The sequence below is a fragment of the Rousettus aegyptiacus genome, unplaced genomic scaffold (assembly GCF_014176215.1).
Source record: "Rousettus aegyptiacus isolate mRouAeg1 unplaced genomic scaffold, mRouAeg1.p scaffold_m13_p_3, whole genome shotgun sequence".
NCBI classification, from domain to species: Eukaryota; Metazoa; Chordata; class Mammalia; order Chiroptera; family Pteropodidae; genus Rousettus; species Rousettus aegyptiacus.
Window position 1 is genome coordinate 6,413,701 of NW_023416306.1, and position 14,220 is coordinate 6,427,920.

Consider the following 14,220-nt stretch of genomic DNA (forward strand, 5'->3'; position numbering starts at 1 on the left):
CACGGAAAGGTCGCTGGGAGTGTCTCACTTAGTCATTTACAGCAGTAACTAACTACTCACCAAGCAAGGACTCCACACGTCACTCACTGCACTCAGCTCCTTGTACACGGAGCTCCATTCATTCACCTTCAAATGTGACAGCTCCCTCCTCCTCCCAGCTTGCTCACTCCCGCCCATCTCTGGCATCTTGCATAAAATATTGACTTAGCAAACGCCTGAAGAATGAATTAACCCCCCACTCCCACCACGAGTGGCATAACTGAGCGGTGCTTGCTGGGAGTGAAATGAGCAGCTCTGTTCAAAGTGTGCCGTGTGGCTGAGCGAGGTGCTTCCGCCCAGTGGCTCCCCACGACCACCTACACTCCCCCTTTCAGCCACCACCCTCCTGACACCCTGGGATTCAGAACTCCCAGTTCAATGATCATCCCTTGAAAAAAAAAAAGTCTGAGACTCTTTTGCTGCTGGGGAGAGAGATCTCTTTATTCTTGAGGAACATGACAGGCAAACTGTGGCGATTCTAGCCAGTATGAGTTTGCAAGGCAGAGAAATCTAAAAATATTTTTCCCTTAACTCTCCTCACTCCAATTTGGTGAGGAGTGTGGTATTATGTACATGTACAGATAGATACAAGTGCTCAGATCCAAAGTTTCTGCCATCTTAGCATTTCTCTATACACTCATTTTTTAACCAGTGTGTAATTGAGATATCACAACCTTAGCCAAAATTCTTTTAAAAATTCATATTAAAGAAAAAATTCAGTCAATAATTCAGGTGCCATAAGAAAAAAACTGCCCACAATAGTAGTGGTATCTAACATTTATTTAGGACTTCTTATATGGAATATGTTGTCCTATACATTTTACACTATCATCTCATTTAAAGCTCATCGCAACTCTTAGAGGTTAAATATTATAATCGCCCCATTTTAATGGAGGAAACTGAGGACCCAAGAAATGAAGTATCTAGCAATTACACACAATAAAATGTGCATAATTATATGAAATCTATGGAGAATATACCCCCAAAAGACATATAAAACAATTTCTTGACCCCACGGAATTTGCAGTCAGTCCAGTTGAAGAAATAAGATAGGACACCTTCAGCATAAGATAAAAAGTCATAAGACCTTCAAGCACTGCCGGGGCGGGACTGTAAAATGGTACCATCTCTTTGGAAAATAGTCTGGCAGTCCCTCAAATGGCTAAATGTAGAGTTACTATAAGTTTCAACAATTCCACTGGTGGGTGTATAGCTAAGAGAAATGAAAACACAGGTCTGCACCAACACTTACACATGAATGCTCACAGCAGCACTGTTTGCGATAGCTAAAAAGTAGAAACAACCCGAACGGCCATCAATTGATGAATGGATGAATAAATGACGTCCCTACAATGAAGTACTATTCAGCCGTAAAAAAGGAGTGAAGTCCTGACACACGCTACAACTTGGATGAACCTTTAAAACATGCTAAGTCAAAGAAGCCAATCACAAAGAACCACATTTGTGTAATTCCATTTATATGAAATGTCCAGAATAGGCGAATCCATAGAGATAGAAAGTAGATTAGTAGTTGCCCAGAGCAAGCAGGAATAGGGAAATTGGGGGGATATCTAAGAAGTACTGAGTTTCTTTCTGGGGTAATGAAAGTATTCTAAAATTGTAATGTTGATGATGTACAATTCTGTGAGCACACTAAAAACCATCAAATTGTACACTATAAGTGGGTGAATGGTATTGTATGTGAATCACATTTCAAGAGACCTGTCTTTAAAAAGCCATCAGAGAATTTTAGATGAAAACTCCAAACTCAAAAGAAAATAGTCTTGCTTAATATGAAACTGTTCCATAGTGTCTTCGACTGAAGACAGGTACCTGGCTTACCCCTATAAAATATCAGTTATCTAAAGTTATAATTTCCTTTTAATTTGTATCCAAGTTATACTTTGGGAAAGTGAGACCAAAACAGAGACCACAAATTGTCAGCCACAGGGCATGAACAGGGCACTGCTCCCTGTAACTGCTGGACAACAATGGGTTAATCTGGGCGTGTTCCTATGAAGTTACTTTTGGGGTGGTGGGGAGTGGGAAAGAAGGAAGGAGAAGTTGGTCACAAGCTTTAGACCATGCAGAGATGGAGGAACAATGCCTTGATTCCTCTGCCCTTCTAAGCACACTCAGAGATTGCATAAGACTCAAATGTCTGGTGATGACACCCAAACCTTGGGCTGCTGCCAGGGTCTGAGAGGAGTGCATGGTGGTAAGTAAATGCCTGATATTTGAGAAACCGAATCTTAACCTCAGGCCCAAAAGGATGCTGGAGAGAGTTGCAGAAATGACTGTCCACTTTCTCTTGCACTCTATGGGGAAATTCTCGTTTCCCCAACTCTGTTTCATGAGATTTAGAGCCAAAAGGTTAAGGAACTAGAAAATCTCTAAAGCAAAGCCTCACGGACCTTGGAACTTTGATGAGTAGAAAAAGAAATGTTAACCTTGGGACAAAAAGAGATTAGAAAAAGGAGTTCCCAGCAGTACTTCAGGTGCAATAGTCACTTCACCTCAATTCCAAAGGAGCTATTTTCTTCTTCCTAAGCTGCCTTCAACATAAAGTTCCTTGGATAAAAGCTGAAGGTATCACATATATGCAAATAAAAACATCAATCAAGAAAAGAAACTAAAACGATTTATACCTACTTAAAATCAATAGTTTAGAATAGTAAATACTATTTAGTTATATTAACATTTTAAAACAGAAAGACTGGAGAAAAAAAAAAGACAAAAAAATGGTGAAATGGCAATTAACCCTCTAGGACAGAAAGCACTATGACTGTAAATATGCAATTTTAAAAGAAAAAACTCAAGAATGAGGGCCATTTTTTATGCATAATAGCGATACTACCATGCAGTCATTTGGGAAGCATTTTACATTTGCTAAAGAAACAAAACAAAACACACTGCCCTTGTACATTACCCACAGCAGCAGACCTCATCTGTTAATGGCCCGTTTGGTTTGCCAGCCTGCATCCTTTTCTTTGCAAAAAACTTGTTTTGCTAATACACGCTCGATGATGACTGCAGTAATTCCGCCTTGAGCTGCAGGGATCGAGAATCCGTACCCATCTTGATCCTGGCAGGAACCCAACATGTGGCCAGTATCTTAAATTGGTAGATGTGCCATTTAATGGCTCCAAATCATATGTCTAGACTTCATGGGAGTTTCCCTAAGGACTAAAGGGTTAGGGAAAATACTCTGAAAGAAAGGGAAAGACACAGCAACACTATTCACAACAGCCAAGATATGGAAGCACCTAAATGCCCATCAACAGAAGACTGGATAAAGAAATTATGGTTCATATAGTCAATGGAATATTACTCAGCCATAAAAAATGAAATCCTACTATTTGCAATGACATGGATGAACCCAGAGGTTATTATGCTGAGCAAAATAAGTCAGACAGAGAAAACTAAATACCCTATGATTTCGCTTACATGTGGAATCTAAGGAGCAAAAAAAACAAACCAATCGAAAACAGACTCGCAACCACAGAGGACAATCTGGTGATGACCAGAGGGGAGGGCTGGGAGAAAGGGGTGAAGGGTTAAAGAAGTACAAATTAGTCGTTGAGAGATGGTCACGGGGATGGGGAGCACGGCACAGGGAATGCAGTCAGCAGTACTGAAATGGCTGTGTGTAGAGCCAGAGGGGTGACAGAGTAATCAGGGGCATCATTTCACAAACTATATAAATGTATAACCAATGTACTATATACTTGAAACTAATAATAAAATAAAATAAAATGCTAAGAAGAAGAAGGAAGAAGAAGGGAGGAGGAGGAAGAGGAGGAGGAGGAGAGGGAAAGAATGGAATGTTTAATCGCAGACACCCAGAGCAGACAGGGGACATAAAGATCATGTAGTCTAGGACGCATTCAGCAATGTCTGGAGATGTTTTTGACTGTCGCAATCAGAGGGTGGCATCTAGCGGGGGGAGGCCTGGGATGCTGCTAAACATCCTACAATGCACAGGCTCACATAGCCCAAAATGTCAAATAGTGCTGAGGTTAAGAAACCTTGATCTCGTCTGTTTTATGAAGAAACCGAACCTGAAAGAGATCAAATGACTTGTCCATGACAGCGCTGGTACCTATCACCTTATTTTGAAGTCCAAGTTTCTGATCAACCCAATCTGTTCTGCTTTAAGATTTAACCTGCTTTAGGTCTGAGATATTAAAAAATGTTTAATCTCATACAGCATTTGGACAAGACCACAGACAGGCTCAAGCCCCCTCTGGAACCTTCCATACAGCCATTCTAGAAGTGTCAAACTGACATGAGAAAAACCTCAGAAGACAGAAAATGTGCCTCCCCCATCCCCATCCCCCAATACATACAAAGGTCTAATTTCAGGAGGGCTGCTTCCTTTTCCCAAATCCACATAGCTGCTTATGATAAGATATCAGGGTAAAAAACATCCTGTTGGGCTCGGGATCAAGCATGCGAAGAAGGTGGAGCTCCAAGGACAGAAGAAACACTGACAGTCCAAAAGAAACATCTGACTCTGCACGAACTTCACTGGATACGCAGACTGGGTGACTTTCTCATCAGTTTTCCATGATCAATAGAAACGATTCTGCTTCTTATGTATTAATACAAGGTCCACGTAGCTGTTTTTTTTCTTTTCTGCTTAAATCATCGAGACCAGAGGCAATTTCCTCCAGCCATCTATTTGTACCAAAATGTATAAGTGGGCTCTCTTTGTCCCCTCTTCATTTACCTAGTAGGCACTGTTTGCAGATTGCCCTCAGAATATGCGAGTCGGATAATGGACTTTGCCCAGCCTTCAGCTAGGGCACAGGTGGGTGGTGAAGAACTGAATGGTGAAGTCTGCCTCTCCAAACTGTATAATTTAGTAAAAACTTCTATGCCAAAGAGCACTCCACCGAGAATGCGTACTAGAGTCTAGGAGGGGTGCCCGGCACCGGAAGAAATGATCTCAGGCTTCACTCGATCTCTTGCTTCACAGTGGGCCAATGAGCCAATTCAGAATAAAACTCCAGGATTTGGGGTGTCCTAAGTACTTTTTTAACCTCTGTTTAGTCAGAGCTTTGTTTGCTGCCCAGACAGTCAGCCTTAGTGCTCTAGCAGACTGTTTTGATTCTCCTCTCAGCGGGAAAGGGAAAAAGTGGCCAAAAGAGCCAGTAGTCATTTTGCTGTTAAGAAACTAGGGTGTGGTGGTCCCCAGCCTCTGGCTGGCAGCCACTTACCTCCTTCTTTCTTGAACTGCAGTTCTTAAAAATGATAAAGTCTTATTTCAAAATTCTGAGTCTGTGCTCTTATTTTCTATAACAGGAGTGTGGGAACTGACTTAGTGGGCCCAGGAAAGCTAAATCCACCTGAAGTGGAGTCCTAAGTCAGGAGTAGGGAACACTGAAAACCAACCAAATCTACACGGAAGAGCCACGTTTTGGGAACCGGCAGCACCAGGTACCTATGGATCCTAAAAAGTGGGGTGGTAGCAAGGTATCTGAGAGGCAGTTGCATCCTGGACCCCTTCACCACTTTCCATCACTGGGTGACTGTGCTTCTCCCAACATGGCATAACACTGAAAAACTTCCTCTTCGGAGAGTGTGGAGGGTCCCTGGACTGGGGGTACCCAAGGCACAGTTGAGAGATTGAATCTAATACTGAAAAGAGAGGAGCTAAATGACCATAAGTACGGTTGCTGGGGACTACCCTCCATGCCCGGGCCCTCTTCATGCACTCAGCTCCCAGAACCCCGGCAGCCCGACCTTTACCTGCCAGGCAGAAGACAGAAAGAGGCTTCTCTGGGGAATTGATCCAAGAAGAAAAATGTAAACATATTGACACTGAGGACTTCCCAACAAGGAAGCCCCACCCAGATCAACCCAACCGCAAAGTCTGTGCTCCCAGTCAGCATTTACCGCCCTCATTCTGAATCACAAGGGTGGGCTACACACCAGAGGAAAGTCCCTACATGGAAAATAGAGACCAAAACAAGCAAAACGGGGACCACAAAACCTGGAGGAAACACACTATGCAAGGCTTTAAAAAAAAAAAAAGTTTTAAAAGAGAGACATAAAAGAAGATACCGCCTCCATGAAACAAGAGTAGGGGGCTATAAAAAACTAAAAAGAGCTATTAGAAATGTTTAAAGAAAATGACGGCAGAAATTTAAAATTAAATAGAAGAGCTGGCCGATACAGCTGAGGAAATCTAGAAAGCACAGCCAAAGAAATAAATACTTGAAAAGATAAGAAACTAATCCAAGAGGTTCAACGTCAAATGCAGGAATTTCATAAAGAGAAAACTGAGAAGAAATTATTCGTGAAATTATTTAAGGAATGTTCTGAGAAATAAATGGCATCGGTGGCCAGCCTGCAGAGGCCCCCGAATGCCTAGCACAGGGTCAGCAAACTGTGTGCGGCCCGCAGGCCAAATCCAGCCTGCAGCCTGTCTTTGTACACTTTAAGCTAAGAATGCCGTTTCCACTTTTAAAGGGGTGGGGAAAAAGGGAATATCTGGCAGAGGCCATATATGGACCATGAAGACTAAAGTATTTAGGACATGCTCTTTACAAAAAAAATTTCTGACCCTGGTCGAGCACAATGGATAAGAACAGACAAATACCAAGGCAAATAACTACGACATCCAGAAGACGAGAAATCTGCTGCCATTTTTTTTTTTTTTTAATAACGTCTACAACACCTGGTCTTCCTAGGTGGTCTCCCATCCAAGTACTGACCAGGCCCGACCCTGCTTAGCTTCCGAGGTCAGATGCGATCAGGCACGTTCAGGGTGGCATGGCCGTAGACACTTCTGCCATCTTTATGTCTGTTCTGTATATAATATGTCTTTTTTCTCTGGCTAATTACTTTTCCCCCCCTTTTTATCACTGCTTTTAAGCAATTTGGTTATGATGTGCCTTTCTGTACTCATTTCATGTTCCTTATGCTTGGGGTTCATTGAACTTCTTGGATCTAAGAGTTTACAGTTTTCATCGAGTTTGAAAGATGTTCAGCCAATATTTCTCAAAATATTGTTTCACTTCCCCTCACCCATCCTTCTCCCCTTTAGAGACTCCAATTATTTATGGTGGCTCCCTGAATTTGATCCACAGCTCAGTGATGGTCTCTTGTGTTTTTCTCCTCCCAGTCTTTTTCCTATGTTTTGCTTTGGATAGTTTCTATTGCTATGTCTTCAAATTCACTAATTTTTTCTTCTGCAATGTCTAACTCTAACCCTTTAATAAAAGGTATTTATATAGAGAGATAAAAACAAATATGGCAATAAGTTAGTAATTGCTAAATGTAGGTAGAAGCTAGGTGGGTGATTATTATATTCTTCATTCAACTTTGCAGCATGTTGAAAATTTTTCTTATTAAGAGGTTGGAGGCGGGGAAGGAACAAGTACTACCACCCTGGAGAGATGGGCCAGATCGTTCGGTCTCAGCTAAAGCCTGGAAAAGCGTATTACTCTAACTTGAATTTCAAAGTGCCTTAACGGATAAATAGAGTTGGGAAGAGAAAGAGGGAAAGAAAGAGCAGGAGGATAAAGAGGAGGAGGAAGAAGGGGAAGGGGAAGAAAAAGGAAGAGGAGCAGAGGAGGAAGGGGGAGGGGGAAGAGGACAGAGAGGCTGACGGTCCCACACAACGAAAACAGTGAAGTTCAAGGTAACCCGCCCTCAGAGGCCACATGATTGCCTCATCTTAAAAATCCCAGAGAAGCATGTTTACCCAAAACGCGATGAGGTCTGGAGACTGAGTGATTTGTAAGGGGTCCGCCTCACAGTAATCTATTGCTAAAAGCCTACAGTGTGAAACTAATAGAGTGGAGAGGGCCTCTTGCTCATCTCCGGTGTTACATTTTTGTCAATCCCTAGTAACTAGTGCCAACAATACTAGAGACCAGGGAAAGGCCTCTCTCCTTCCTCCCCTGGCTACACCAACGTTCAAGATGGGGAAAAGGCAACCAAGAGGAGGATCAACGAGCTTGCTTCACCCTGCCGCCCCCAGTGTGGAGGCTCTGAAAACCATCTACGCCTAACAGTTCTTCCTTCCAACCTCTCAGCTGCCAAACAGGAGTTGACACGAAAGGAAGTTCACTAGGATCATCTGCGAAATAGGTTAGAATCAACTGGAAAGTCCTGAGCTGCATCTAAGCCGAGCATCAGTGGCCTTCCTGCCCTCATCACCGGAACTCCTAGTAGCTTACACTAGTCACTGTGAATCTATGCTGGCACCGAATGTGAAAACGACACCGTCTGTCCCCAGTAGCCGCAGAGAAAGAAACAAATCTGCCAACAGGGTTCATCCAGCAGACTAGCACAATCTGACTTCCTGTTCTGAGTGAGAGTCTGGACTAGATGCTTCTGAGATCCTTCCCAGGGCCAAGAGTCCACACGGCATAAACCCGAATCCTCAGAGCTTTGCATTTTGACTGACTACACCCACTACCTCACTTCTTCCTCAGAAGAGTTCTAAACAATGACGTCCACTGAGGCAAGGGCTGACTTTAAGACACAGAGTAAACACGACAGAGAGAAAAACTCCTGAAAAGTCTCTACCTGACAAGCCTCCCGGCTTGGAGAGCGGAGGCTCATTCCTACGTGAAGACTCCTGGTTGGTGGCTTGGGCTTGCTTTGAGACGATTTGAGGGTGGGCCCTGGGAGTCACAAAATCGTAGGCATGGCTCTGCTAGATCTGCATGCCTATCTCTGACTCTCAAGCCTGCCTGCTGGCTATGCTTCCCGCCTCTTTCGATAGTCCACAGGCACCTGCAACACTTTGCCTACAAAAGCGAATCTTCCTTGGCAAACCTGTTTCTTCTTCTTTCATATCTCAGTGAGTGGTACAGCTTTCCAACTGGTGCCCAAGCCAAGAACACTGGGGTTTTACTCAGTAAGCTTGAGCCGGTAAACTAACCTGTTCCCAACTCCTTTTCCTCATCTTCCACATCCAATCAATCGCCATGACCTGGCACTTCTATCTCCCAAGACTCTTTCAAGTCGATCTTCTCTCCACTAGCTGCTTTTTCTCCATCCCTGGCACAGATGCCCGTTCTCACCATCACTCTCTCCAGTCTGGATCACTACGACAGCTTCCTAATGGAACCCTCTGCCCTCAGTCTCGCTCCTTCCCGTCCACTCTCCACGCAGCAACCAGAGATCTCCGTAAGCGAAGTTATGAACTACGCCTCTCCCCGAATGAAAGCCGACGGCAGTGTTCCACTGCTCCTGGGAGAAAGATAAGAGACCTTCCCAAGGCTAGGAGAGCCCTCTCCACCTCCCTCGGCACTCCCTCACCCCCGGCGTTAGGCTCACTGCATCCTTCTCATTTCTTGCCAGGCTGGACATTGATCTACTTGACTTATCTACCCTAGACTCCACCAAGACCAACCTCCTCCTGGCTAACTCCACCTCATCCTCTAGGTGTCCCTCAGCCCTCCTCCTTCCCCAGGTCTTGTTGGGGGCTCCCCTCTGTGCTCCAATATCATCGCACCATTTGCCCCTCTCAGGGCTCTTATCCCGAATTTTCACCACCACCTGTCTGAACCCCAGGAGGACCACATCTGTTTACGCACCATTATATCTGCCGCTCTGAGTACATGGTCCTGGGGTCCTCTGACATCTCAGAAGTCCTCCAAACAGGGAGTAACTGCGGGAGACTCTGACTTAAATCTGTATCTTCACAGCTAGGTTCTAATGATTTTTTAAAAAAAATAATAATTTTTTTCTACTTTTCTCTATCTCTAATTTTTTTGTTTTTTGTTTCCAAGAATAAAATAGGCTTTTCCTATGCGATAAATACTGAATATCTTATTCACTTCCTACAAGGTCAGTTCTTCAACCAAATAATTAGTAGACATTAAAGTGAAATATCAGTGGCATACGAGAAACAGAAAGAAAGGAATATTGGAAATCTGCCCCGTGGGAGCTTGCAATTCGAGCCATCAGGAGTTATTCTTGCTTCAGCGCTCGAGACATATATTAAGATCACATCAGATCAGTCTACATCGGAAGCAAATTGCTTTGTTTTAACCAATGCATACTTTCCCAAAGGACATCGGAGTGGGCAATGGCTGGCTGTTGTCTAGTGATTATTAGATTATGTTGCCTATCAAAAGTATAAGTAATTCATTTCCTTGATTCTTCTAGTGATTTATTCAGTAACCTTGAGCCGGTAAACTAATCTCCGTAATTCTATCTGTAAAATAATAATAACCCCTTACAGCGATTCTTTGTTCTCCAAGCCTTGTTTGTATATTATTTAATGTGAGCCTTAAAAAGAATTTAGTGGAACTGGGATTGGAATTCTCAGTCGAAAAAATGGTTAAAGAGCACGTCCAAGTCACCCAGCCACGAAGCATCAGGACTGGAACCGTCAGCCGGATGTCTGACTTCTAGCCCAGAACTTTTCCCACTACCCGACACTGCTTCTCGCTGATTAAAAAAAAAATTAATTAAAAAGAAAGCAAGCAAGCATTGGGGGAAAAGTAAGTAAAACTCATCCTTGCTGACACTAAAATGAACTCCTGGAGACCGCACCCTAACTTCAGCTTGAGCAAGGGCTCTGCACAGAGGCCACTGACTGAGGCAATCACATCAGAGGATCAGCTAGGGGCTCTCCAAGTGCTTCCCATATCAGCAACCACAGGACTAGGGTTCAAAATTTATGGCTGCTGAGTTGCCAGTGATAACTATAAAATTTGGTCTGGCTACTCCACTAAAGAAAAAGACACTTCATTAGCTGCCAACTACTTGTTTGTCTACGAGGTGCTGTGTGCCAAAAAAAAAGCTGGAGGGAAAATCTTTCGGTGCCCATTCAATAAGCCCTTTTTGGATCCTGTGGCAGATGCATGTGCTCTTACATCTGATGGGTACATGAATGATACCCCAGTCCCAAACCACCTCTTATGGAAAGTGCGCCCCAATTTAAACGACTTATCACCCCATAAGTGTAACATCTAGTTCAAACAAAGGAAGACCAAATTTAAGAATAAATGGCAAGAATACTGCATACTAAAAACTATGAGGGGAATAAAACCTATGGGACTCAACCAAAGCGATGCTCAGATAAAAATTCATATCCTTAGTTGCTTTAATTGGAAGAAAAAAAATTAAGAATCGCTCGATTCAAGAAATTAGATTATACAAATGTCTAACCATACGCTGTACACCTGAAGCTAATACTAAATACTGAAAGTCAAAAAAATTAAATTAAGAACACATACACACAAAATATAGAAGAAACAGATTATTTTAAAAATTCAGTTAAAATTGACTAGTCTCTAGCAAGTATTTCCATAAACATAATAACAAAAACAGTGTAGACTAAAAAAAAAAGAGCATAACAACCAGTACAGAATATATTTTTTAAATTTATACAAATTTAGTCAATAAATATGAAATTTTTCAGTTGAATGGCCTACAGGACAAAGAAATACAAATCGCCAAAATTGACTCAAGAAGTAGAAAGTCTAAATAGATAATAATCAAATAAATTTAAAAGGCTGTCAAATATTTATCCTCTTTCCCCCACCCAAAGCAATAAATTCAAATAGTTTTATGGATAAATCATTTCTATCAAGGAAGATAATTTCCAAGCTATCTGATCTATTCTGGAACACAGAAAAAGACAAGTAACTTCCTAATCCATTTAAGGAGAGAAAAATTCTGATGCAGGAGGCATGGGAAAAAATTTAAAGGACAGAGAAAGATTTAAAAGAGGAAACAAAGAATATATATTCAATATATAGAATACTATATACATAGTATTCAATTGTTTATTCCAATATTTACTGATTGCCCACTACCTATCAGCACTGTTCTTCTGGGTACTGGGGGTAGGGCAGTAACAAAATAGCCTAAGTTCTCATGGAGCTTACATTTGGCTGGTGGAAGCAGGGATAAACAAACAAATAATCTAGTAAATATGAAATGTCAGATCTGACAATTCAGTATGGAAAGAGGGATATTCTGGGGGAAATTAGGGAAAGCTTCTATTTTATATAAAGTACTCAAAGAAGATCTCATTGGAGAGTTGGTGTTTGGCCAGAAACCTAAAAGAATTAAGAGAAAAAGCATGCAGATATCTGAAGAACAATCCAGATGCAGGGAAGAGCAAAGACAAAGCCCTGAGGTGGGATTGTACCTGGAATGATCAAAAAACAGCAACAAGGCTCCAGTGTTAATAAATAGAGATGCAAAAATATGTAAAATTTAATAATACAGAAAAAAATACATGACTATCAAGTAAAGATCGTTTAAGAAGCCTTAGCTTCTCCATATGATACCATGATGGGTCATATTAACATTTTTTAAAAGGAAGATTAATACATAAAATGATAGTATATATAAAATAGAAATCAGGAAATAAATTAAGAAAATTGATTATGAACTTCGAAAAACTCTAAACGTAGCTACTATAATAATTAAAAGGCATACTGGTAAAACATAAATAAAAGAATATAGGAATTAATATAGTAGCCACCATTTTAAATAATCATCTACTACACACGGAGCTATGTACTAGTAATTTATATACATTGTCTCTAATGTTTAAAACAACCCTGCAAACCAAATACAATTATCCTAATTTTCCAATTAAATGAGTTTAACTAATGTGTCCAAAATGATACAGATGTGTAATGACTGGTCTCCAAATTAAAGCTCATGTCTATCTGAATCTAAGGCCCATGTTATCGCATATACCCTAAAATAAATTTTTAAAAGAAATTTAGGAATACAACACCATTTAGTTACCTTAGAAAACTATCCAGACTAGATGTGATTTTGGAAGAAGTAACAATCTCCCTAGAAATTATATATGACGGCAGAATAGATTTTAAATATTTAATAAAGACAGACACCACCCAATCCAAATGGATGATACCATTACACAGGAGCATATTCTACAGCCCTGTGTTGTGTCATTGTCCTTCTGGCTGCTGCATCATGGGAAGATCCCAGGGGTTCCAGGAGAGGGACCTGGGCAACAGGGGGATTAGGGGCTCAGGGCAGGAACTATTTCCCAACTAGCACGGAGGATTTTCAATATTTTAATACCAGCCAAACCAGCAGGTACCAACTGGATATCAGCTTTGAGTTCAAGAATGTGTAATGTCCAGAAATGTGGGGAAAACATAGAAGGGTGTGGGCCTAAGGAGAATACAGTATGAACATGCAATTTAATTCCAGAGATATCTGTTGCCTGCCTGCCATGTGTAATGAACTGCTCTAGGAACTATGGGAAATGCCAAAAGGAATAAGACACGGTCCCTGCCTTCAAGGGTCTTATGATTTAACGAGGAAGAAAAACTTACGACAAAAAAAATTATAACCTATTGCACAACGCAATAAAATGCCATAAGAAAGAATAGAATGGTGTCAAAAGAGTTAGAGGAGAAACTTCTATTCCAGACAAGAGAGAGGGAGATGCCTTATTGGAAAAAAAATAGTACTGAACAGCCTTTGAAGGATTAGAGCTCATCCCAGGATGAGCAAGCTATATTAGAATCCTTTTAAAAAGTAAGAATAAATCATATAATTTTATTTAATAAATTTGGAATGAAGACACGACAGGATCATTCAACAATTTTCAAATTTTAAATGAACTGTCTCAAAGGACATAAAATCACAATTGTTACAAGAAAAAGTTCTTATCAAAAGTACACAGAGAAAAAGATAGAAGGTAGAAGATTAAAGAAACAAAATGATAAGTAATACTTATCATTCATTGAAGCTTTCAACTTTTACTCTTAAAAGACAGTAAAATAACTTCAAATGGAAACAGGTAGATTCAAAATGTAAACGAACAATCTTATTTAAAAATGGGCAAAAATTTGCATAGACATCTCTCCAAAGAAGATATACAAATAACCAATAAACACATGAAAAAATGCTCAACATTAACAGCCATCAGTGAAATGCAAATCAAAACCTCAATGGGATACCACATCAAACCCATTTGATGGCTACAAGCAAAACAAACAAACAAACAAACAAACAAACAAACAAAAAACAGATAATAACAAGGGTTAGCGAGGATATTATGAAATTGGAACCCTCATTCACTGCTGGTGAGACTATAAAATGGTGCAACCGCTTTGGAAAACAGTTTGGCAATTCCTCAAAAGTAAAATATAGAGTAACTAAATAAACCGCAGTTTTACTCCCGTGTATCTACCCAAGAGAACTGAAAAC

The 14,220-nt window shown here is 41.0% G+C and overlaps 1 protein-coding gene and 1 non-coding gene across 4 annotated transcripts in view; both read right to left on the minus strand.

Annotated features, from left to right (window-relative positions):
* STXBP1 (syntaxin binding protein 1) overlaps nt 1–14,220 on the minus strand; it is a 61,192-nt gene that overhangs the window by 40,758 nt on the left and 6,214 nt on the right. The gene's annotated exons all lie outside the window — the stretch shown is intronic.
* On the minus strand, nt 6,713–6,831 carry LOC118600929. Its single transcript, XR_004950126.1, has one exon. It is a non-coding gene; the product is annotated as a 5S ribosomal RNA (ribosomal RNA).